Source organism: Ambystoma mexicanum, chromosome 12 (assembly GCF_040938575.1).
Source record: "Ambystoma mexicanum isolate Mex_15411 chromosome 12, UKY_AmexF1_1, whole genome shotgun sequence".
Taxonomy (NCBI): domain Eukaryota; kingdom Metazoa; phylum Chordata; class Amphibia; order Caudata; family Ambystomatidae; genus Ambystoma; species Ambystoma mexicanum.
This window is the reverse complement of record NC_090936.1, coordinates 1,041,394,386-1,041,421,858: the sequence shown is the minus strand read 5'-3', so window position 1 is coordinate 1,041,421,858 and position 27,473 is coordinate 1,041,394,386.

Sequence of the window (27,473 nt, the reverse complement as noted above, 5' to 3'; positions counted from 1 at the left end):
GGCAGGCAAAATCTCAATCTGAGGTTTTGCACATGGCTCAGTATTATGAGATCCGTGTTCACAATGAGAAGGACAAAATTGAAAAGAGGAAGGAGATTTGAAAACCAAAGTATTATTACAGCAAATTGTTAGAAACCCCAGAGGAGGCACGACACAGACTAGAGGTCAGTATGTCCCAAAAGGAAATGCTCCTTTGGATCCTGTGAATATTAATCAATGTGCTTATTGCCGCCAGGAAGGTCATTGGCGAGCACAGTGCCCTGTCCTTCGACAAAGGTCAAACAGTGCGTTTGGGGGTATAGGTAGACGACCTAGGGGCCGCCCTGGAGCAGGGGGCCCTGATAGAGGTCAGTTTTCACAAGATCCTCAGCAACCTTTTTCACCGGAAAATCAGGCCTTGAGTGTGGACTCGAGGAACATATTTGATCACCCTTCTGCTGCCTACCTTTCTGAAGAGCTTCCTTCCGACGATACTCTATTTCATTAGGATTGCCCGAAGCAGGGTTTGGAACCTTCACCTATTCCCATTAATCAGAAAGGCCCCTACGTTGAATTATTAGTAGGGAATAGGAAACACCAGTTTTTGATAGACACTGGAGCGCAGAAGTGCTCCATTGATCATTCTCGGGTTCCAAACATTCCACTGTCAGGGCAAACAAATGTTTCCGTAGGGTTTTCTGGTATACCAACTGTCTGTCCGGTTTCTGCACCGGTGTCTGTTTCTTTGGGTCCCTTTACGGACCATTGCCCTTTTCTTCTCACTTCAAACTGTGGAGAGAATTTGCTGGGGTTGAATTTGTTAAAGAAATTGAACGCAGTAATTCATTGTTCTTCTGATGGAGTACGGCTGACGGTTTCACCACAGCAACTTCCTAATTCTCAGTTCTTGATTCGACCTTTACCCCCTGAGTTTAGCATTGTCCCGGAATGTTTATGGGCGGTAGACGACAATGATGTCGGGGTATTACAGATTGAGCCCGTTAAAATAGTTCTGAAACATGGAGTGAAGCTACCACGCATTCCGCAGTATAAAATATCAGTTGAGTTGAGAGCGAGCGTGCTTTGAAATGCATTGTCTCCGATTTTGTGCATCATGGGGTGATCGAGGAAATTACAGGTAGTTTGTGTAATAGTCCGATCTTACCTGTATATAAGAAAGGCGACAATGCAATTCCATACCGGATCATAATTGATCTTCGTGCTATTAACAGAGTGGTCGCCCCACAATTTCCAATTGTGCCCGATGTGACGACGATATTGACAATGATCCCTGCTACGGTTGCGCACTTAAGCGTTGTGGATTTAAAAAACGCTTTCCTTAGCATTCCTATACATGAGGAAAGTAGATATCTGTTTGCGTTCACCTTGGGGGGACGCTCATTTACATTTACCAGGGCACCTCAAGGGTATACTGAAAGTCCTAGCATTTATAGTAGAGCTTTGAAAGAGCAGCACGACACCCTTGAATTGCCACCTACTTGTACGCTGCTTCAATATGTTGATGATTTGCTTTTGGCTGCAGACTCAGAGTGCTTGCAAAGAAGGCACTGTACTGTTGCTTGTTCATTTAGCTAAAAATGGTCATAAAGCTTTGCTTAAAAAATTTCAATATTGTTGTCAGGAGGTCGCCTATTTAGGCTACCTCCTGTCAAAGGAGGGGAGAAGATTGACACCTGAAAGAATAAAACACATTTCTGGCATGTCTGTTCCAAATACACAGAAGGAAGTCAGAGCCTTAATAGGTATGGCTTCTTACTGTAGGTTGTGGATCCCGAACTTTTCGCTAGTGATAAAACCAATGTTGGCTTTGACGAAGAAGGGGATTTCTCTGCCACTGCCATGGAAATCGGAACATCAACGATCATTTGAGCTTCTCAAAACCGCGTTATGCTCTGCACCGGTTCTGGGTACTCCAAATTATGACAAGGCCTTTGTGTTGTTTATGCATGAATGTGATGGATGTGCTTTGGCTGTGTTAACACAGGAACACGGAGGAAAGAATAGGCCGTGCGGCTACTACTCCTCCGCCCTTGATCCTGTCGCATGCGCTTTGCCAAGATGTTTGCGCGCTGTCGCTGCTGCTGCCGCGTCTGTAAAACAGAGTGAGGGAATAGTCCTTGGCCATGATTTGATTTTGATGGTACCTCATTCTGTTGATATTCTATTGAACAAAACCCAAACGCAACACCTCACCTCTGCGCGGTTAACAAGGTATGAATTAATTCTGTTTGCCCCTCACATCCAAATTAAGAGGTGTTGTGTTCTTAATCCGGCTGAACTCTTACCTTTCCCGCAAAACACTATTTGCGGTGACGAAGAATTACATGACTGCCTGTATACCACTGAACAAGAAACGAAGGGCAGGATAGAGCTCATAGATACTCCTTTGGATAATGCAGAAGGGGAGCTGTTTTGCGATGACTCCTGCTTCAAACTTTCGGATGGTACATCTACAGCTGCTTATGCAGTTACTACATTGAGCAAAGTTGTTGAAATTAAGAGAATTTCGCATAACTCCGCGCAGGCCGCAGAGATTATAGCGTTGACCCGAGCTTGTGAACTCTCCCAAGGGCGTATAGTAAATATATATACTAATAGCCAGTACGCGTTTGGGGTGGCTCACAACTTTGGAAGGCTCTGGTCGGAAAGAGGGTTCCTGACCTCACATGGGACCAAGATGCAGCATGGCCCCTTGATAGTGCAATTACTCTCGGCACTCTCACTCCCTAAACAGTTAGCGATCATGAAATGTGCAGCACATCGTAAGGTCATAGATGATGTGGGCAAAGGGAACGCTTTTGCGGACCTGATAGCCAGACAAACGGCCACAGACCTTAGCACGGTCGTGAGGGAAATGAGAGATGCTTACATAATGGATGAAGGTATTGGGTCTGTGCGAGATATTCAAACTGATGCCACAATAGAAGAATCTAAAAGGTGGGCTGAAGGAATGGGGAAATTGGATGATGAAGGGTGTTGGGTGGATACATCCGAAGGAAAATGGTTGCTCCCTGATTCATATGTATTGGCAATGGTTACGATGGCACACGGTCCTACACATGTGTGCCCAGCAAATCACGAAAATGTTAGAACAAGTTTGGGTGAATAACAAGATTCTGGAGACTGCGAAGATGCATGTCCAGAACTGTATGATCTGCTTACAGCACAAAGTGGGTAAGGGGACAGTAACTCCAAGGGGAAGCTTTGGGACCCCTTCTGTTCCCTTCGAGGTCATTCACTTTGATTTTATTGAGATGGAACGATGTAATAATCTGAAATATGTTCTTGTAATTATTTGTGCCTTCAGTAAATGGGTCGAGGCTTTCCCCGTTAAAGATGCTACCGCCATGACCACTGCAAAGATTATGGTAAAAGAATTCTTTCCTCGATTTGGGCTCCCGAGGGTAATTTGGTCGGATAATGGTCCCCACTTTATTGCAGCAGTAATTTTGCAGATATGCACAGCTTTATGCATTGAAAAACGATTTCACTCGGCTAGACATCCTCAAAGTGCTGGGTTGGTGGAAAGACACAATGGTATCTTAAAGAATAAGCTTGCAAAAACATGTGCTGATACCAAACTGAAATGGCCAGATGCCTTACCTATTGTATTATTAGCTATGCGTACCACACCTCAGATTAAGACTGGGCTTTCTCCATTTGAGGTAGTGATGGGGAGACCTGCTAACATTTGGGGTCTCCCAAAACCTAAAGCCCTGAGAGAGGTGGAAAATGTATTGCTTGTAGACTACTGTAACCAGTTAACTAAAAACCTGTATTTCATTTATCACCAGGTGCATTCAGCTTTACCTGTACGGTTCACAGGCCCAGGACACGATATACAGCCTGGAAGTTGGGTCCTAGTGAAGGCCTACGAGAGGTCTTCCTGTCTCGCTCCTCGCTGGCGGGGACCCTACCAGGTGTTACTGGTCACCAGGACAGCAGTGCGGGTGGCTGGAAAGAAGCACTGGATCCACACGACGCATGATAAGAAACTTCCTCACCCGACGCCACACGTTACAGAAGAAGCAGAACCCCTCGCTAATGCTACAGTCTCTGATCTTGGAGTAGCAAACAGCGCTGTGAGTGCGTCGGAGAATTTCTCTGAGCCCGAGAAGCTTGGGGAACAGTCCATTTCGTCTCCGCACTCTCTTGAAAAATCACTTCCGGAAAACACTGTTTCAAGCTCTGCGACTTCCGTCGCCTCCGATACGTCGCTTCCCTCAGGAAGTGACAACACCTTATTTCCGGATCAGACAATTTTGGGTACCTCCAGGTACAACCTTCGACGAAGGAAATAAAACTACGGCACAGGTTTTTTCGTGCATCTGGGAAAAGGAAGTGATTGGAAGTTTTCTTTTGTATAAGAAAGTTCTGTTGAACAAAAAGGGATTCTGCTGGCTAGGGTTGGGAAGGACCAAGAAATCGTCGCCAGCAACGAACATTGGGGTCGTCGATTGAGGAATTACGATGCCTGCCACCTCCACTGCTGCTCCCCGCACTGGACTTGTGAATAAAGGGGTGAACAACTTGGACAATGAACAATGTGCCTGGGCCCCGAAAACGTACTGCTGTGTTTTGATAATGATAATTGTTATTTTTGCAACTGCTGCTGTAGGACTTTGGTATTTTGAAGAAATCTATCCTCTGAAACCTTTACTACCGACCAAGATTGTACCAACTGTTTTGACTCCCTCTGTACACCTTCACACCCTGTCCCCTAGAGACTCCCAACATAGAAAAAAGTATCATAATAACACTCTAATGATAGTAATGAATGCAACTCATGCCATTTTTAATAAGAGTAATTGTTGGATTTGTACTCATTTGCCGCAACATGGGAACAAGGGACTGGGATGACTGCTTGCTATGCCTCTCTTAGAGCACTATTCTTTGGCCGCTGGAATGATAGCATCTCAGGGAACTTTGATGGAACTAATCTGAATGATTTCGAGAAACGTGAATTGACTCCCCTGGGATGCTCACTTTTTGCAAATAGAAGTAAACCTAATGTCGCTTCTATTAGGCCGTCTGATAAACTGTCTCTTCCTTTTCAAACTTTAATTTCCTTTAAAATGGCTCCGATAGGCAATAAGGACGCCGTGCCTCCTTCTTACTCTATAAATCATAGCCCTGACTCGGTTCCCTTTTGTGTACAAAGAAATGGCACTCGGCCAATGGGAGATTTTGAAGGTTGTAAGAACATTGTAAATTTGACTGGAGAAAACAGGCCTCTGTATGTAGGGGGGCCTGTTTATTTTGTTTGTGGTAGTTTAGCATTTCCCTGGTTGCCCAAGGATTGGCAGGGAACCTGTTATTTAGGAATATTATTACCCGGGGTATTTGTAGCTAGTACATTGGAGGTTTCTAAGGCTCGCCCAAGGCGGGACAAGAACGGAGATACCCCTGGGCAAGTATTGGGAGATATAGTGAAATCGGTTGTACCCTTTTGGGGACAAATAACAAACTCTGAGAACATTAGGGGATTAGCAAGGGTACTGGAGAGAACGATCAACCAGACCACGGACATACTCTACAATATGACCTTAGGGCAAAAAGCAATAAGATTGGTAGCACTCCAAAATCGGATGGCATTAGATGTCATTTTGGCAGAACGAGGTGTAGTATGCAAATTAGTGGGGTCCGCTTGCTGTGTTTTCGTACCAGATTCCTCGCCAGCAATTTTTAAAGCAATACAGAACTTGCATACTCTTAGTTCTGAAGTACATATCCCTGTAGGAGATTGGAATCTTAGCACTTGGTTCTGGGATTCTTTACGATCTTGGTGTTGGAAGGTGCTTACTGTCATTCTAGTTATTTTGGGGATCCTGCAATTCCTTTGTTGCTGTTTTCAATGTCTTCCGAGTATATGTGGAATGCTAGGGGGATGTTGTGCCCAAGCAGTGAGCACAATAGGGCATAGAATATATGCCCCAGATAGAGCATCTGAAGAATTTGTATTACAAGAGGTTCTGATGAATGACCTAATTGCTATAGATATTACAGACAATGATTTGGGATCTATGGATGACAACACAGAGTTATTTTCAAAAGTATTAGAAATGATGTTAGCACTTGGCATAAGCCAAAAGGAGGGTCTGTTGGAATCGAAATTATATTTTGGCTCCTATCGCAGTATTTGAATGTGTGTTGGCCTACGCCAAGTTGTCTAAAATATCATATAAATAGATTCCGCGGCAAGGTCTTGACCTTAACAAAAACTGTGTAAGTCGCCATCTTGGATTTAGCCACCACCTTAGGTTCTCTTGTAAAGTGGAAGTCACCCTGAACATCAAAATGGAGGCCGAATGACATTCCGAGTGAGATTCTGGCCGTTGTGACCGCCGCACACATGAATAAGTAATATGCCTGCAGGCCACTTGTCAGGGTCGCGAACTGAGACCTTGTCCTATCCCTGACCTATGTGTAAATGAACAACTGTATCAGCAGAACTGATCTAAATGCATACATTATGGGATTGACCTGGCAAGGAACCCTAGGCCTGGTCTTAAGAATGGTTAACCCGTGAGGGGGTTGGCCAGAGCTGGATAAAGAGTATAAAAGCACAAGTATTCCAATGTACTGTCTCTCTACTAATGCATCGAACCTTCGTTGAAGTTCGTTACGTTACTCTGAGAGCCGAATAGCTATCCGTTTGTCAATTGACTTCTTGGTAACTGTTGTAGCTTTTAAATAAAGCACTTTGTATGTCCTTTGTAACCTGTGTTGGTGTGTTTCCTTTGGGCTTCCCAGCCTCATATCAATTTCTTTGTTTTCACACACCCGCATCCCGATCTCCCATATATAGTCGAAACCGACGCGTCCAGCTTAGCCATGGGAGCTGTCCTGTCTCAGAGAGACCCTGAAACCAACCAACTGCACCCCGTAGCATTTTGGTCCAGAAAGTTCTCGCCGCCTGAGGTAAATTATGCAATCACCGACAAGGAATTATTAGCCATTAAGTCCGCCTTTAAGGCTTGGCGGCATTATCTTCTTGGCGCCAGGCATACCACCACCGTGATCACTGATCACCGAAACTTACAATATTTAAAAACTGCCAACACTCAATCGTCACGTCAGCTCCGATGGGCTTTGTTCTTTGCTGAGTTCGATTTTGTAATCACTTACCGCCCCGGCTGTAAGAATGGCAAAGCGGACGCGCTATCTCGAATAGGAATGGGAGAAATAGACACAAACTCAGAACCAGTGCCGATAATTCCTGAACAAAGAACTTTGGGGATAACCTCTTTACAAACCCTTGAAGACATTCAAGCATGGGTAAAACAACTCCTGGACTCTACAGTCTTGCAGGATTGGATCCAAAGGGGGTCTTACTTTTCGGTCAACGATGGCCTACCTTACTTCCAAGGACGCTTATTTCTGCCAGAAAAGGAATTGCAAGAATTGGTTATTTCCCATCATCATGATACCCTGATGGAAGGACATCGTGGCATTGCCAAAACTGAGGAAAAAATTAAATGACAATTCTGGTGGCCTGCCTGGCGAAAGGATATTAAATCTTTCGTGATGTCCTGTGGAGTTTGCACCCAAAACAAAGGCCAAAAGACAAAACCCGCCGGTCTTCTTCAGCCTTTAGACATTCCACCAGCACCTTGACAAACCTTGTCACTAGATTTTATCACGGACCTGCCCCCTTGTAATGGATACAATACTATTTCGGTTGTGGTGGATTTATTTTCCAAGATGGCCCATTTTATTCCGTTGAAAGGATTACCTTCAGCTTCTGTCCTAGCCAAGGAATTCCATGAAAATATTATCTGTTTGCATGGATTCCCGTCCATACTAGTCTCCGACCGGGGAAGTCAGTTTATTTCTCATTTTTGGAGAAAGTGTTGTCAACTGGCACAAATCGACGTAAGACTCAACCAGCCACCACCCACAGACCGATGGTCAGACGGAGAGAACAAACCAGACCCTTGAACAATACCTACGATGGGTGGCCGAATATGCATACAATAACTCGGTACACTCTGGAACCGGACAAAGCCCCTTTTATACCCTATATGGACATCACCCTCGTACTTCAGACCTGGACTCACCTCTGAGCCTTGAAATGCCCGCAGTGGACCATTTGCATTCCATGATAACTCAAGCCTTCAAGGATGCAACTGCACATTTGCAACAAGCGAAAGGGAAATACAAAAAGAATGCAGATCTGCATCGGAGTGAGGCGCCTCCATACCAAATAGGGGATCAAGTATGGTTGGCTACCAAACACTTATTGCTCAAGGGACCCCAAACTTTTAATCCAAGGTATTTGGGCCCTTACTCGATCAAAGCTATAATTAACCCAGTGGCAGTCAAGCTCGATCTACCATGTGTCAATTTTGAAACCAGTGCAACCAGGAACCAGATTAATAAAGCCACCAGAACCAATCCAGATAGATGGGGAGCCTGAATTCGAGGTGAAGAACATTTTGGATTCTAAGATCTCAAAATCAAAACTTTTCTATCTAATTGATTGGAAAGTGTACGGGCCTCAGGAAAGGTCTTGGGAACCCAGCGACCATGTACATGCACCTCGGCTGGTAAAAAAGGTTCCATCGGAATTTCCCAAACAAACCGAAATCTCCAGAGGGAACAACCTTGGGAGGGGCCTTGGGGGGGGGGTGCTGTCATGATGCCTACCCCCGGAGCACCAGGCCAGGCCCAGCACCCCGGGAGCAGGCATCATGCCCCCGGGTAAAAGCCCAGCGGCCCCTTATAGGGGCTCTTTGGACTCTGTCCTGGCGCCGTTGGTGCCAGGCTCATGTTGGACATCAGTCCTGGCGCCATAGGCGCCAGGCTCATAAAGGAATGTGTTTTGTGCACTTACCTGATGCAGACCATGCTGCAAGATTCAGGCCTCCCTGAGACCTGAAAGGGACTATTTTTTCATTGGGACTATTTTTCCACTCGGGCGTGGCCAGGGAAGGATACTTACCTGGAACTACTTTGGGGGCTATTTAAGCCACGCCCAGACAGTAGCTCACGCTTCGCGTTGTTCTGCATCCAAGCAGCTGAACGCTCACCGTGTCTGCTCCTGCATCTGGACTCCAGCCACGCCCACCTCGATCCTGGAAAACCTGTAAGGAAAGAAGAGAAGAGAAAGGTGAAAACCAAGAATTTTATCAAACTTCTTACCTGCATTCGGAACCTTCACGCCAGCGTTCCTGAGAAAAAACTTTCAATTAAAAGCACCGCGTTTCTCGCTGCAGCGCCGCGCTTCACTCACCTATCCTCGGAAGTTCTTCTGGCTCCACCGCTACTGTCTGCACCGGTCACCACATCTCTGCGCCTAGGGGAGAGAAGAAGAGACAAAAGATGAGCAGAAGGAACATATGAGGAAAGCCTAATTTTCCGCCATAACACTTATCAGTCTTCTGTTGGTGGATCATTCCTCATTTCGGGTCGGCGCCGCTTCGTTGGCAGGTACCGCACCCCGGTCCCTATGGAGAAAGGACAAAAGACATTACTGGAGGAATATAAAGACATTAAGTGGGACCGCCCCCATCGCTAACTCGCCTGAGTTTACCATAGGCAATTCAATCCCTCAACGCATCGCCTTCATTCTACACCTGAAATAAAGGACAGATCACAGGTTAGGAAGGCAACAGAAAAGGAGGCTCAACACTTGAACTTTTGTAATCTTCATACTTACGGGGTTCCGCTCGGAAAAGTCAAGTGGATTTTGCCAGCGCCATTCTGAAAACCAGTGAAGTAACTGGACAAACACGCGCCCCTGCACCAGAAGCAGGATGGAGAGTTCATCCTTTCAAACCATAAGGTGAGCTTCAACCGGGGATTTCGGAGGAAGTTAGAGAAGAACGAAGAGGGGAAGGGGGGAGCAAGCACACTATTCTGCAGACTGTTAATCCCCATCTGCAGAAGGATATTCCTATGGGCCAGACAAGCAGGATTTGAGGGTCCTGTTCAGTCGGTGTTCCGAGTTCTGCGCATCATGCTCGAAGAGGCCACAGCCACCCAGACTAGACCAGTGCCTCCGTGGGAGTCAGGTGAGCGTTACAAAAACATGCACATCTTTTACATTTTTCAACAACACTATTAGAAGAAAATATCCTCTTTGTTTTGTGTGTGTGTTGATTTTATGAAAGTCAAATGTTTTTTGTTCTGTTCAATTTGCGTGGTTATCGAAAGACAAATTAATGAAATTTGCATATGTCACCTTGATATTGTAATTTCTGGCGACGTCACATCCCACTGCGTTTGTTGATGACTCCCCCCAAGACAACCAGAAAAAAGACGTGGGCACCCAAGAAGTGTGTGGGTAGACTGTGACCCCATCACCCCATACATCAGAAGGACACCATCAAAACCCACGGCACACCGGACAGAACGACAAAGCTCTAACAACCAACAACCCAAACATCAACCTAACTGACCAATTCAATGAAGAAGCCTTTGCGGATCTTCATCGAACTGGCATGAATAGAGAAGCACCGCTATTGAACAGCCAAGCTTTCAATCTAGTAAACCGCTTCAATGAAGATGCAACCTTTGCTGATCCTCATCCTCCCCCAATCTATGCCAATAAAGATGCACTGCAACCAAACAACCACAAACCAAAACAAAGAACTACTAACAAGCAAAACCACACCAAAAAGAACCACTGCAACCTAATCAATGCAAGGTCAATGTCCGAACATGCCACCGAAATATACGATCTGCTCTGTGACAGAGGGATCGACATCCTATTTGTAACAGAAACATAGCTAGACGACAACTGCAAGATCACCCTAAACAACAGCCTGCCTGAATACTTAAAATTCAGCCAAGTAAACAGAAAAACCAAAGGGGGTGGGGGGGAGTTTGACGGGGGGACTGGCAATCATCCACAAGGAACACCTGGATATCAAATTGGAAGACCCACTAAACATCGATAAATGCGAATGCTTAATCATACGTCGATCAGTAAGCCCCAAAACAAACCTGAAATTTATACTGATATACAGTCTACCTCATCATCCAGGCATGGATGGCAACTCACGGTCTATGCCTGAATGATGACAAAACTGAGCTCATCATCCTGGGGACCCCTACTAATCTCAAAAACGAGGCCACGAATATACTTCCTTTAGAATCGATTGTGACCCCATCAACGTTGCTAACGAGGTAAAAACTTTAGGATTTTACCTCGATTCCACTCTCACTTTCACCAAACAAGTCAACTTCGTGGCATCCGCCACCGCATACACATGCAAACACATCAGAGCTGGCAAACCATTTCTTTCCAATAACAGCTGTATTATCTTGGCTAGAGCCCTAATCCTGTCCAAATTGGACTACTGTAACACCCTCTACATCGGTTCTAACAAGTATATTACTAGAAGAATCCAAACTCTCCAAAATAACCCCCTCAGAGCGGCCCTTGGCATAGCCAGGAGAGAGCATATCTCGGAGCTCAGGCGATAAAATAACTGGCTATCTACCAATGACAAAATCTGGCTAAAAACTGCCTCGCTTACTCACAAAGCTCTGAACAATGCCACGCCCAGCTATTTTACCAATATATTCCACAGAAGAACTTCACCTAGGCTCAATTGTTTAGCTAACACCAATTGCCTCACATTCCTAGATTTAAATCATCGAAGGTCAGGGGTAGCAGCTTTCCCGTCAAGGCTGCTCAACTCGGGAATTCCTTGCTGCCATCCCTTCGAGCGGCTCAATCAGATTTGAATTTTAGACACAACTGCATCAATGGGCTCAAGACAACCGACCACTAAGGCGTATCATCCTTACCCCATTGTAAATAGCTTTAAAGTGTTTGCTACTAAGATACTTGTATAGTGTTTGTGTGTATACCTTTATTCTCTGTATGTGATAACCTGTAATTGTTATTTCACTGCCTTATGTCTTCAATCTCTCTATCTGCTATGTGTAACCTATTGTTGTAACTTAAGCTTTGAGGCATTCTTGCAACCACTGCGGCGATAGCCTTGTGTCTGGCGTGCAATATAAATAAACAAACAGTCCACAAACCTACATTGCAACCTTCGTAGACGCCTTCACAGAAGCAATCACCATCCTAGCCATCAAACAGAATATCACCTGATCATTCTCAGATTTCAACATCTGGTTCAAAGAAGAAACCACGACCATACAAAAATCGATAACCAGCCATTTAGCAGCAATTACACTACAACAACTAGTCAAAAGAGCAACCCACTTGGCAGGGCATACACTTGACGCAATCTTCGCGAACAAACAACTCCTTACCACGGCACCCCCAATTCAAATACTCTGGAGCGACCACCTCATCATCCCCTTCGTAATCAAAATGACCATTCCAATAAACAGTAAACCAGACAAAACACTGAACACCATGAAAAGAAACTGAAGAACCATCAAAAACTCCAACCTAATTGAACTCCTGGAGCTCAGCAAACCACACCCAACATTTATGGAAGAAGATGACCTGGACAAAAAAGTAGCTCTGCTGCATTCCTGGATTATAACTACTATAGTCAACATCACCAAAGAAAAGCCTTTCACTCCTCCTCATAAACCGGCAATGGCAAAATGGTTCACCCCACTACTCAGCAGCATGAAAAGGAAAAACCGAAGACTAGAACTTGATTGGAGAAAACAAACCAACGCTGGGAACAAGCTGAAATTCCTACAACACAACCACGCATACAAAAAGGAAATACAAAAAGCGAAGAGGAAACACTACGACAACCGAATCTTTGAAGCACCAAACACCCAAAAAGAACTCTTCAAAATCATAAATGAAATAAAAAATCCTCCAGGATGCAACAACTCACCAACTCAGTCTATGAAACTATGCAATGGCCTTGCAGACCACTTCAAATAAAAAATCACCAGCATCCAACAAACCATACAAAGCAGACCACCCGATCTGACCATGATCCCCACTTACACCCAGGAGGAACACACAAACAAACTACAAAGCTTTCAAGAGATATCAATGGAGACATTTATCAAACTGGTGAATGAAAGCAATAACTCCGGGTCTTCCATAGACCTCTGCCCGCCAGACATATACAAATCGATTCTTAAACAAGGAACGCCCATGGAATATCACAGGAACGTCCGCAACCTTTCAATCGCAACTGGGAAAGTGCCACAAGCCTTTAAATCTGCATACATCAGGCCACTACTCAAAGATACAGTGGGAACCTTAGAGGACCTTTCCAACTACAGACCCATCTTCAACATCCCGTACACAGCCAAGCTGCTCGAAACGTACATATACAAAACGACACAAGAATTCATAGAAGAGCACGGCCTACTAGACCAGGCACAAGTTGGCTTCAGACCAATGAGCGGAACGGAATCAGCTCTCCTCTCAATATGGGACAATCTAAAAATGAACGCAGACTCTGACAACAGCACTGCCTTGATACTCCTAGACCTACCAGCAACATTCAACACGGTTAATCACGACACCCTCATAACGAGATTAGAATGACTTGGAATAACAGACACCGCCCTACTATGGATCAAATCTTTCCTAACAAACAAAACGGAAACCGTATGGATGAAGCCCTTCAAATCCAGCACAAGAGATTCCACCTGTGGAGTACCACAAGGATCATCCTTCTCCTCGCTACTATTCAACATCTACCTATATCTACTTATCAGAATCATCAAAAGCCACGGCCTCACCTGCTGCAACTAAGCAGACGATACACAAATCTTCAAAATACAAGACATCCTGGAAAAAAACTGAATGCCAGAAAACTGCCTCTGCAATGTATTCATCTGGATGAACTCCAACTGCCTCAAAATGAACAAAGGCAAAACAGAAATAATGATCGTCACAAAAAATGGAGGAGAAAACCACTTCATCCCTTGGCCAAGGGAACTCGGGACAACCCCAGCACCCTCGCCGATTGTAAAAAACCTGGGGGTCCAGATGGACAATAATCTTACGCTGGAGCCACAAGTAAATGTTCTTCTCAAGAAATCCTTCTTCCTCCTGCGGGCAGCAAAGAGGATCCTACCGTTCCTATCGTTCACCAACAAAACCACCACCATGATCACCCTCGTCATGTCCAGAGTAGACTACACCAACACCCTATACTTGGGTATGCCTGAACGATTTAAACAAAAAATAAAACGCATACAAAATGCAGCAGCCAGACTGCTTCTGAAACTACCCCGAAGAGAACACACACCACACCAGCGCTGAAAACACTACATTGGCTACCAATAAAATAACAAATATAATTCAAAACAATGTGCATCACGCATAGAGCAGTACACAACCAAGGTACCGAGTTCCTGAGAGACAAACTGCGTCTACATCAACCAACAAGAACACTCAAATCAAGTATTGACATCCGCCTGGAACCTAAACCCTACAACAAAAGAAAAACTTAGAGGATCTTCCTTCTCTCACCAAGCGCCGAAAACCTGGAACGTCCTTCCAAAGTACATACGTAACACAAGAAACCACCTACTATTCAGGAAACTACTCAGAACTTGGCTCTTCACGTCATAACTAAGAAAGACCGGCCAAAAGGGCACACACAACTAAAACATGGATGAACGAAGAGACAGACCCTGATCCACACAAAGCAATCGATGGGAAAACCCTAAGGAAAATATTCCACAACACCAAACAACTAACCAAGAGACAGCCGTAATAGGACCAAAGACCGAATACATAGCAAGACGAAGACAGAAACACCAGGACGACTCATCAATAGGACCATGACCCTAAACTACAGCCGCTCCCAAAAGACCTAATCACAGCAGATAGCAAGGGAATAGGAAACCCTTTACTATTAGCGCCAATCCAGAGAGTGAGAAACAGAATAACCACCCACATTACACATTGTTCATCAAGATACAGCGCGAAGCACAATGCGCCATCACACACAAACCACAACCAAACAATAACCCTAAGGTAGTCACCCCACGAAAACCAAAGAACTAACTGAAAGATAGTCATGATAGGAGGAAACCAACCACTGAATAGACAGGCTGACCAAGACGAATGCACCAGGCCGCCTCATCAACAGCACCCCGACCCTGAACCATTCAAAGCCGCAACCAACCAGTGTCACATTAGATAAGAGAATAGATAGTACCAACCCAGTTCCACACCAGAAGAAAAGGTTCACACACACCCATCACTCCATCCACTACTCACTATGATACAGCTGGATCCGCGCAGCACCACCACAGTGAGACGGCCCATAAGGAACCCGCAACAACCCCACCCACAGGGATACAGCTCAAACGGAACCAGAAGTACCTCAATCAGGATACAGACCCCACTAACCCAACCCTCAATTTTCTGCATACTGAACCCACAATAAAGTCACACAACCTTTTCTCTCTCAGCAATCCGCACCCACTATACCACACCGCATCAACAACACAACCACCACCTACAGCACACAAGGTCTTGCCCGTTCCAATACGTGTAAACCGAGCTGAAGCTGCCAACAGCACACCACTTCTCCCCTTCCCCTCCTCCAGACTAACCCTACCCGCCCTCCTTCCAGAGCACCTGGGGACCAATTCTGTTGGTGACGGTGCAGTATATATGTACCTTTAACATAACTAGGACCAAGGGGTGGGGGGTTGGGGAGGTTGGTGGGGATCATTCTCACTGCTGAAGCCCTCAGTCCATCTGAGGTGAGCTGCACCATCCGCAATACTGAAACTCAAAAAACAATCGACATTAAGGTAAGCCCAGATGGGTACATTTCAAGAAATTGCCTCTTAATGTTATGCAGACCCCTGCCGAAATCTATCAAAATTTGAATTTACCCTCACTTGAATTTGGTACTGTTAAAATGGCCTGCATCTTTTCTGCAAGTTGCCCTGCTATTGTGTTGCAGGCCCACAGCCAGCATCCAATTGAAACCGATTGGCCCTTTCCTGATCATATACCCAGGACCAGTGAGAGCAGGCTGGCAAAGCCGGCCCCCTGCAAAGGCCAACTATTAAGGCCCGAGACCTCCCCTGTTTGTCCTGGTCAGGCGGTGATGGTTAGGACATCACTCTGAGCCCCTGCACAATCACCAAATTGCGAAACAATCAGCAAGGTAAGGAGAACGCGTATGCGGCACACCGTTCCTGTAAGTGCATCGTACCTTTTGATGTCCTTTGTCTGTTCCCTTCCGACCTAACAACCCTCTCCCCCCTTCATCCAAGTCTCCTCACCAGCGGCCAACTGCCTCCTTTGTTCCTTGCCATTCCAACCCCCGCCCAGCATACTTTCCCTGTTGCACCCGCCCAGCTTACCTCCACCAGAATGCTGGCTCACCTCCACAAAAATGCCTGCCCAGCCCACTCTTCCGGTTGCATCCTCCCAGCCCACCTTCACCAGAGTGCCAGCCCAGCTCACCACCATGAAAACGCCCACCAGGCCCACTCTCCCTGTTGCAACCGCCCAGCCCACCTTCACCAGAGTGCCAGCCCAGCTCACCTCCATGTAAATGCCCCCCCAGCCCACTCTCCCCATTGCACCCTCCCAGCCCCCCTTCAGAGTGCCAGCCCAGCTCACCTCCACAAAAATACCTTCCCAGCCTATTCTCCCTGTTGCACCCGCCCAGCCCCACTTTTCCCCGTTGCACCAGCCCAGCCCACTTTTCCCCGTTGCACCCGCCACTGCACCCGCTCAGCCCACCTTCACCAGAGTGCCCACCCAGCCCACCTTCATCAGTGGGCCAGCCCAGCTCACCTCCACAAGAAATGCCCACCCAGCCCACTCTCCCTGTTGCGTCCACCTTCACCAGAGTCCCAGCCCAGCCCACTCCCCATTGCACCCTCCCAGCCCACTTTCCCTGTTGCACCTGCCCAGTCCGCTACCCCCTTGTACCCGCCCAACTCACCCCCACAAAAATGCCCTCCCAGCTCACTATCCCCATTGCGCCCACTATCCCTGTTGCACCTGCCCAGCCCTTCTTCACGAAAGTGCCTGCCTTGTCTAGTACTGCTCAGCTACCCCATCCCTATGTTTCTAATTCAGTCCCCCCCCATAACTTCCCTCCATGAGATGAATCACCTCACATACAAGGAGCCAGTCTCTCCTACACTAAACTAACTACTCTTGCTGCCAACCTGTCTCACTTGGATTGGAGAGAGTCACCACAACCCCAAGCAAAGAACACTAATAGCGCTACACCAGCACCACATCTACCCACTCTCTCTCACTCCACCTCTAACCGCCTAGAATGTCCTAGCACTCACTTCTGGTAAAGGAAGGACCACCACCCATAACATTCAACCCAAACTTAACACAGTCCCACCTCGCCCGCTGCCACTCCGAGCCATCATGAACAAGCCCATGTCAAAATCACATAACCACCCCAATTCTGAACTCCCACACACTGTAACGCTCACCTGGCTCCCATGGAGGCGCTGGTCTAGTCTGGGTTGCTGTGGCCTCTTCAAGCGTGATGTGCAGAACTCGGACCACCGATTGAACAGGACCCCCAAATCTTGCTTGTCTGGCCCGTAGAAATATCCTTCTGCAGATGAGAAAGGGGATTAACTGTCTGCAGAATAGTGTGCTTGCTCCCCCCTTTCCCCCTTCGTTCTTCTCTGACTGCCTCCAAAACCCCCAGTTTAAGCTCACCTTATGGTTTTGAAGGATGAACTCTCCATCCTGCTTCTGGTGTAGTGGCGCGCGTTCGTCCAGTTACTTCACTGGTTTTCAGAATGGCGCTGGCAAAATCCACTTGACTTTTCTGAGCGATACGCCGTAAGTATGAAGATTCAAATGTTCAAGTGTGAGCCCCTTTTTATGTTGTCTTCCTAACCTGTGATCTGTCCTTTATTTCAGGTGCAGAACGAAGGCGATGCGTTGAGGGGTTAAATTGCAGATGGTAAAATCAGGTGAGTTAGTGATGAGGGCGACCCCTCTAAATGTCTTTATAATTCCCCAGTAATGTCTTTTGTCCTTTCCCCATAGGGGCCGGGGTGCGGTACCTGCCAACGAAGCGGCGCCGACCCGAAATGTGGAATGGTTCACCAAGAAAAGCCGCTAAGTATTAAGGCTGAAAATTCGGCTTTCCTCCTGTGTTCCCTCTGCTCACCTTTTGTCTCTTCTTCTCTCCCCTAGGTGCAGAGATGTGGCGACCGGTGCTGACAGCGGCGATGGAGCCGGGAGATGTCTCGAGGACAGGTGAGTGAAGCGCGGCGCTGCAGCGAGCAACGCAATGCTTTTAAATGGAAGTCTTTCTTCAAGAATGCTGGCGTGAAGATTCCAGATGCAGGTAAGAAGTTTGAATAAGTTCTTGGTTTTCACCTTTCTCTTCTCTTCTTTCCTTACAGGTGTTCCAGGTTCGAGGCGGGCGTGGCTAGAGTCCATGTGCAGGAGCAGACACGGTGAGCGTTCAGCTGCTGGGATGCAGAACAACGCGAAGCACGTGTGGCTGTCCGGGCGTGGCTTAAATAGCCTTGGAAGAAGTCCTAGGTAAGTATTCTTCCACAGCCCCACCCAAGTAACAAAATAGTCCCTTCAGTAAAATAGTCCCTCCTAAGCCTCATTTGGCTTGGGTCTTCATGCAGCATGGTCTGCATCAGGTGAGTATGCAGCATGGTCTGCATCAGGTGAGTGCACCAAACACTTTCCTTTATGAGCCTGGCGCCCATGGCGCCAGGACTGATGTCCAACATGAGCCTGGCGCCAAAGGCGCCAGGACAGAGTCCAAAGAGCCCCTATAAGGGGCCGCTGGGCTTTTACCCGGGGGCATGATGCCTGCTCCCGGGGGTGCTGGGCCTGGCCTGGTGCTCCGGGGGTAGGCATCATGACATACACCGCTTGGGCCCATCCACTAACAATACTTAACTGCTGAGGCGTCCCCGAGGAGGCATCCGCACACTACTTCTCCCAGTCCTGACAACACTTCCACTACCAAAGCCTGCATAGGTCTTGCACGCGCCACACAACTTAGAACCTCTCACATTAATGATCACTTACTCCCCTCCACAGTACCCTCTCTAGGCACCCTCAGACTTAATAGACTTGGCACTTGCACCTCTTCCTTGTTCCTCACAGCCCGTCAGCTCCCCCATCTCCCACTGTACCCCAACACTTCTGAACCCCCACCACTACGCAATACCTTTGGCACACGAGGCATTGCTGATGACGCCGAGCGTAGTCCCACATCCGCCCTCATCAAAACACATCTCCCTTGTGCCCTTTGTAGAGCTCCCCATCTGCTTCAGAACATAAAACCCTAAAATGTGCCCTCATTAATGCCCACTCTAGGAGCACACACTATAGATATCCATGACCTACTACTAGATCACCAATTCGATATATTAGCCATCACGGAATCCTGTCTGCTTCCGGCCTCAGGCCCCACCCTTGAGTAAGCACTTCCCCCTGAACACACCATCCTCGGGGCCGACCAGCTTGACACCATAGGTGGGGAGCTGCACTTATTACAAAAGCTTCTTTACAAATCAGATCAACACCCATACTAACCATTATAGGTTACAAATTACTGCTTATGAAGCTACCCACGGACCCCAGAACTACCTTTAAAATCCTACTGGTATACAGACAACCCAGCAAATTAAGTCATCCGGCCTGTGACAACCAACTCCTTATCACCCCACTCCTGAAGCCCTCAACTAAGTTCATCATTTTGGGCGACATTAACCTCGGCTTCAATGACCCAGATGACCCTAAAGCCTGTGCCTTCTCCGGAGCCCTGGATGATATGAACTTCAACCAACTAGTCAGTATGCCCACTCAAAGGCCGAATCCAAAACTGGATTTTGGATTCTCACCTCCAACACTGGCATCACTATCTCTGCCATAGCAGAAATCCCCTGGTCAGATCACTTCCTGATCAACTTTTATGTATCACTAACCTACTCATTGCACGGCCGCCCACTCCCAAGCCCATCATGGTTAGAAATACACGTAAACTCACACTGGATTGCCTCACTCTCTAAGCACAACCACACCAACACCAGTCTGCACGTAATTTCCAGCTTCCACAAAACATGCCTACAACTTACACTAGACTCCGATGCTCCCCTTACTGAAAGAAAAAAAACTACAAACCTGCAAACATTTGGTTTGATGAACTCATTAACTTAAGTCACGCGAAAAGTGCCCTCAAGCACTTTTACAAAAAGAACCCCTTCACTCCCAACAGCAAAGCCTTAGCCACAGCCTCCAAAACCTACAAAGCAGCAGTCGTGGAGCACAAAACAATTTCCTGCAATGTACGCATCTCCAATACTAGCTCTAACACTAAAGAGCTGGAGTCGCCCATTTCGAACGTTCGTGCACCATGCTTTATCAGCTTGGGTAGTTGGGTCATTCAGAATGCTCTAGCTCACAAAATTGACTCTCCTCACCAAAATTAAAGTAAAAAAAGACTCCCTCGCAACCAAACTACCCACAGCCAGCGACCGCAACCACAGCAAACCTGTCATCCCCCCTCACACGCCTCTATTCAAGTTCACCAAAGGAGCTCAAGAACAGGTGCTGTCCACCATCCTCGTCCTAAAACCCTGTAATTGTAAAGGCGACACCTGTCCAGTGCATGCAGTTAAACTGTGCCCCCACTCTTGCCCCCATTATCACAGACTTCATTAACGCCTTCTTCTCCACCAACCTTGTACCAGCAAACATCAAAACACTTAAAAATCCAATCCTTTCTTGAGCTCAACCAACTCCTTGGCTCTAGACAATCTGGTTTCCGCCCTAAACACAGCACAGACTCCGCCCTTCTGGACTTAAAGATCCAGGTGGACTGCATACGTGACTAAAGGAAATCTAAGCATGCTACTGCTTCTAGATTTGTCTGAGGTATTTGACTTGGTTGACCACAACAAACTGTGCCAAAATCTCAGTCACAACCTTCACTTCTAACCAGAGGCAACCTCCTGGATTCAATCTCCTTTCTGATCGCACCACCAGTCTTCCTCAGAGAAAAGGCAGTAGTCCCCATCCCTGTGCCACTTTGAGTCCCACAAGGTTACTTCCTCTCTCCCACACTGTACAATACCTACGCTAAACCCCTCTGATCTCTTGGACTCACTGGGTATCACTTATACAAACTTTGCTGAGGACACTCAAGTCCCCATCACGGGCCAGTACTCGCAGGACACCACCACAAACAACAAAGTCTTCATCACCATTAAAACCTGCATGGTCACACATAGCCTGTCTAGATGACAATATGGAGCTCCTCATTGTGGGCACGCCCTTTCAACTAAAATCACTTTAGAGCAACTACTCTTCCATCTGCATGGATGGCATAGCCATCCCAGTCCTTAAACAAGTGAAAGCACTGGGAGTTTATCTTGATGCCAAACTAACAATGTCCAGACAGATCAACGCGCTCCATGGCTTACATTTCCAGACTCATATCCCTGAGTAAACAATTCCTATCATCTGATAATTGCTTGACACATGCACATGCGTTAATCCTTCGCAAACTGGACTATTACAATGCGCTCTGTGTGAAACCTGAAGTTGTCTCACCCCTTAGTCCCGGTGATCTGTCAATCAGGTGGGCAGGACACGCCCATCGCTTTTGGATCCAGTTGCTGGGGATGGCCCAGTGCATGAGGATCACCTGGTGAGGGTTCTTTGGGGAGTGGAAGTGGGACACTGTATGGCGAGACGCGGTATCCCCTTCCCTGTAACATCTTTACCCCCATCCTACCAAATAGGATACTTAGGAACTTGTTAGGAAAGATTTCATAATTGTATGCAATTTTCCCTCCTTGTGTACACCCCCCAAACGTTTTGCTGCTGTTTAGACACCATTGACTGACTTTGCCAGAGAAGCACAGCCTTCATCTGCACTCCTCTGGGCTTTCGCTCACATTTTATGAGGAAACTGACATGCCCTTAAGACAGTCAGTTCTGGGAGACTGTTTCCCTTAGTCCTTTTCAAATGTTGCAACTGTTGTGCAACATGTAACAAGTGTGCAATGTATCTTACCATACAGCACACTTAGGTCTGTAGTCATTTCCAAAGGCCCTAGATACTCTACATGGACTTTTTATGAACTGTGCAGATGTATCATGGACAGGACTGGTGGCAGCTATCTTTTTGCATTATTTGTAACCCTTTTCTGCCATGTTAACCGCGTTTGGCACAAATAGGTGGCCTGGCTCCAAAAGGGCCATGCCACGAGGTTCTTTGTCCTGTCCTTAGGCCATCTTGCCCCTTCACCTTCCGCAGGTCGAGTCGACCCGGGTCAGTCCTCATTTGGTCATGCACTTTCCCGCGAAACCCAATGCTTTCACGGGCTTCTGCATGCCTTGTGTGTGCACCTCCAGGATGTGGGCTGGAACGTCTGTGTCCAATACACATCCTGGGAGCCAGAGAGTCTGGAGTGCCATGAATGACTGGGATCACCGTGATTGGTGTAAGGGAGAATTCTCCAAATGTGCTAATTTCCCTTACCGTTTGAGACCCCCAGCAACTTTGCTGGATTTCTGGGATTTGATCTTTTACCTGGATAGAGTGTGAACCTTTGGTTCCCACTCATGTATTTTGATGTGTTTTACTTTTGTGTTCTTTGGTTATGGAGTTTTAAAAAAACTCCAGTGGCATCATCTTTGTGCGTCACACAGCACTTAAGTGCAGTGGCATACAGTTGTCTTTCAGACTCCAAGGTTTAAATACCTTCTCTGGGCCTGACTACTGTCTCCCAGAGCATGTAAAGTTAAAAAATGACTTTACTATTCTCTTTAGATTTACTGACCCAGCACACCCCATCTTACTATAGAGTGCTGGAGGGGTTGCCTAGCTTCCCCTGAGTCAAAACATTCATGTAACAGTAAAACGTTACCCTTTCCTACTTTAAATGGCTGGTGACAGTGGTTTAGATCAACTACCGTGATTTTTCCCGACCGCTAACAACGGTAGCTAAAAATTGGGTCAGCTATGTTTTTCAATATGGCGCGCAAGACCTATCTGTAAAAACAGACTCTGGTCATCTTTTTTCACCATTTCTTCTAGGAAAGGTCCTTCTTGCGTTTGTCTCTGGCGCCAAACCAGGTTTGGTCCCTTTGTTTGTTGGCCTTTGGCGGGCTTCAGTGCTGAAGCCCTCCTCTGGCGCCCGAGTGTCTGCAGTGAACAGGATGTGAGGGAGGTGCCCGAAACTCTGTATGCTTGGTCTCCTAGGAGACCTGAATGCACTCTGGCGTGATTGGCCGGCTGGCTGTCCAGCAAGAACAGCCAACCTGCTGTGTGAGTGACAGCCAGGCTGGAATGAAGGGGGGAAAACTGTTTAAAATCAGGTCTCTGGGACTTTGAAAGCAGAGTCGACCACTGGAACGAACGAACTGAAGAGAGGAAGGAAGAGGACTGTTGCAACTCCTGGACGACCGGTGAAGCCCTGCTGCAGGTCCGAATTGCCTAAAACTCCGACGACTAAGCCCTTCAAGGTTAACTTCTTCCCTTGAGTTTGGTGGGAACAACCAACTCGCAAGCCACCTGGACACCGTCCCTGACTGGTCGAATTTTCAGCAGATTGCTGCTTGAAAACCGGAAAGCCAGTGGGAAGGAAACCAGCTCGTGGACTTTAAGGCACTGGCACCTTAAACCGACAACTTGCTACAGCTTTTGGCCTCATCCCTGGGCAGTGCAGGAACCTCCTGACATCCTCCTTGTCCCCACGACTGAAGCTCAGGAACAACTGCCTCAGCTACAGCTTTCTTCATTAACAAGGTGCTGTGCAAACGCAGTCCGTAAATCTTTTCGGCCATCGAGAAAGTGCATGAAACATTCCTCAACTACGAAGGCTTGTCCTTCCCTTAACATTCTTCAAACATTTCACCTAGCCATATCCTTTAAAAATCCGTGGCAAAGAGTAAACCGTTACTTACTAGAACTGTGCTATCCTATACAAAAGACTCTGAACCATTGACTTTGGCCTAGGCCCAAAGAGAAGAATTGCTGGCTGTATTTAACTGAAACCCTTTGCCCTGCTTATGAATGTATTTGGGCTGTCTATTCTTATAACCTTGACTTTTCCTTCCTTTATTAAGTATCTGAAGTGCCATTTTGCTCCCACTTCATTTTGGAGCTAAACTTGTTTACTTACCGGTTCGATTATTGTGGTATATTAGTTATAAAGCATTACTCTAGCACAAGCAGTTGAATATCACATACTGAGTAAATATATATTCTTTTAGCAAAAAACCTTGAGTAAGTGTTTACTTGAATCACTGTATTTGTTGGTCCTTTGTGTAACTTGTGCTACTGCTCACTTAAACTCTTGAAATAAGTCTGGCTGCTCAGCCTACACTACCACTTTACTGTGTAGTACATGCTTGTACCAAAGGTGAAATTGTGCTTACACTTGTAGTCCTAATTTCCTGTAGTGTTCCCCAAGGGTACTGCAGATGATTCTGCCTAACACTGGTGTACAGCGGTGAGCATAAAGTATACTTGTTACGTTTAGAGTGTTACTTTTACTTTTGTTCAAGTAATCCTCACAAGGCTAAGCAGAACTAGTAAATCAATTGTTTTATCATGACTGATATGGAAAGCTACAGACAGGAGACACTGGTGACTTTAACTGTTGATCAATTGAGAGATATGTGTAAAGCTAGGAATCTCACTGTAAAAGGCAAAAAGGTTGAATTGATGGAAAAGTTGTTAGAATACCAAAGTCTGAGGAGTGGGTCTGAAACCCCCACACCTGCAGAAAATGTGGAAACTGTTGATGAGGATGATAATATGTCAGAGCCCAGCTCTAATATTGTGGATGAGTTAGATGAGGCAGAAGAATCTCAGATTGTAGGCCCTGTTTTACCTCTACCTGCTCATAGGCCTCAACCTTTGACCACAAGGACCCCATCAGGTCCAAACATATGTCATGAATTTGTCTCACTTGAAAAGATGAGACTGGAGTTAGAATTTAAAAGAATCCAAGCTCAAACTGAAACAAAGCATCAAGAGTTTAGACTCAGAAATGGAATTGAATCATGCACTTGAAATAAAGTTGTCCCTTGAAACTGGTTCTCTCCCAGAGTCCTGTAGGTCTTCCAGTCCTAAGAGGCCTTGCATGCCCAAAGACGCAGTAAGTATGTATGAGGTTAAGCTTGATATTTTGGATTGGTTGGCAGCTTTTGAATATAACCATGGGATTCAAGACATTACAGGGAATCAGTTGATTCCTTGGCTTTTTTCTAGGCTACCCCCTGTTGCAACTGATGGGGTAATGGAGTTGGGGGATATAGACAGAAAGGAGTATGAAACTGAAGCTAGCTTTTATAGATAGATTTGGGGAGACCCCTTCTCAGTATCTTAAGAGGTTTAAAAACCTCAAAAAGCATGATGTTACCCCTTGGGCTACCTGGGAGACTGAATGTTTGAAAAACTTAGATGGATGGGTTAAGCGTTACAGAGTGAACACTTATGAAGGTATGGGAAATCGGTTTATGTTGGAATCTATTTATGATGCCTGCTCTCTTGAGCTGAGACAGCACTTGGCTGACTAAGGAAATTGATCCAAAGAAGTTATCAAGGGTTGCTGACTTGTGGGTTGCCAACAGGGCTACTCACAAGGATTCTGGGGCAACTCAGAAAAAGGATGAGGGGAAGCAGCACAAGAAAGATAGCAAAGAGAATTCTAATACCTCCAATCCAAGAGGGCCACAAACATAACAAGGGTAAGCCCCAAGGGAAACCAAATCAGGCTAGTGTACCTTCTGGGGACAAACCAGAAGGAGGTCAGAACAAACCCCCATTCATAAAGACATTTGGTAAATGTTATGCGTTTGGGTCAACTGACCATGTGAAAGGGGATCCCAGATGTAAGGGTAAACCTTCAGGGGTCCACACTGTCTCCTTAGCCTTCTCCCCAGTAGATGAAGTACCAATGGCAAGTGGAAACTTTCACTTACTGGCTGAGGAACCCATGAAAGTCTCAGCAAGTGTTTTAGTATCCCTGGGTCTGTGGGAACAACATAATTTAGATGTTTATAATTCCATCCCAGTTAATACTAAAGAGTATTACAAAGACAGCATTTTTGTGAATGGTCAGGAGACCTCTGCCATCAGACACTGGGGCCAGCATAACTGTAGTTGATTAATCATTTTTCAAGGTTGAGGATGTTGCTAAGGCACCAAAATTCCTAACTAAGCTTGCTGGAGGCCCTGTCCAAATGCTTCCACAGTTACCAGCTCGCATCCAGTGTAATGATATGATCGTCAAAATACCTGTAAGTGTGCAGAGTGAAGTATCTGGGAGAGTCCTGTTGGGGAATGACAAAACCTCTTGGAGTTGTATCAAGCACCTCCAGGCCTCCCAGCAAAAGGAAAGAAGAGCAGACTAGGAAGGCCAGAGAGAGTACCTTAAGGGGCTCTCCAGAGGAGATTAGAGGAAACTATAACTCCCAGTCCACAGGACTGACTGTAATTTCTAAGGAGTAAAAGGGACAACCTAAAACCTCCAGGAAGAAACCAGCCATTCCTCCTGTGCTACCAACAAGGTCATCCCTGTGAGGACTGTCCAAGATCACACCTGTGATCCCCCCCACCAGCTGAGGCTTTGTGTGGAACAACCTTGTGTGGTTGAATCAGCTGCTGAGGAATCCGAGCTGGAAGAGGACCTTGCTCCTGTTGGAGATCTGGATCCTGCAGACCATCCCGAGCTGCAGCCTTTACTGGCAGAAGGTGGACACTGCAGGGCAGACTTCAGCAGAGGACAAAGTGTCCTACTCTTGAAGCTCTTCGCCAACAGGCAGCTTTCCAGATGGATGGGCAAGAGCCAGGGAAGCATAGGTTGTACTGGGAAGATGGCCTCTTCTACAGTGAACAGACAGTCTATCCCCGGGGACTACAGAAGACGTGTAGTGCCTCTTGAAAGCAGACTCCAGTTGCTACAGTTAGCCCATGAGATACCTTTGGCTGGTTACTTAAGCTTTAAGACGACCAAGGAAATGCTCTCTCTATTTCTACAGGCCTAAGTTGGGTTCTGATGTAGATAAGTTCTGTAGGAGCTGTCACACTTGCCGAACCTCTGGCAAGAGTGTGGCCAAGATTGTGGCACCCTTGGTGGTGGGAGTCTTTTGAGAGGGTAGGAATCAACATTGTTGGTACCTTAGACCCTCCCACATCTTCAGGAAACTAGTTTATCCTGGTTGTAGTAAACCATACTACTAGGTATCCTGAAGCCATACCTATGAGAACTGTTACAGCTCAGGCTGTTGATAAGGCCCTACTTGGTATTTTTACCAGGGTAGGTTTTCGTAAGGAAGTTTTCTCCGACAGGGGATCCAATTTTATGTCCCACTACATGCAGGCCATGTGGAAGAACTGTGGAGTAATTTACAAGTTCTCAACTGCCTACCATCCTCAGACAAATTGATTGGTAGAGAGGTTTAACCGTACCATGAAGAGCATGATAGGTGCTTTAGGGGAACCCCTTAGAAGAAAGTGGGACCTTCTACTTCCATGCCTTCTCTTTGCATATAGAGAAGTCCCTCAGGATGGAGTAGGATTTAGTCCCTTTGAACTTCTTTATGGCCAACC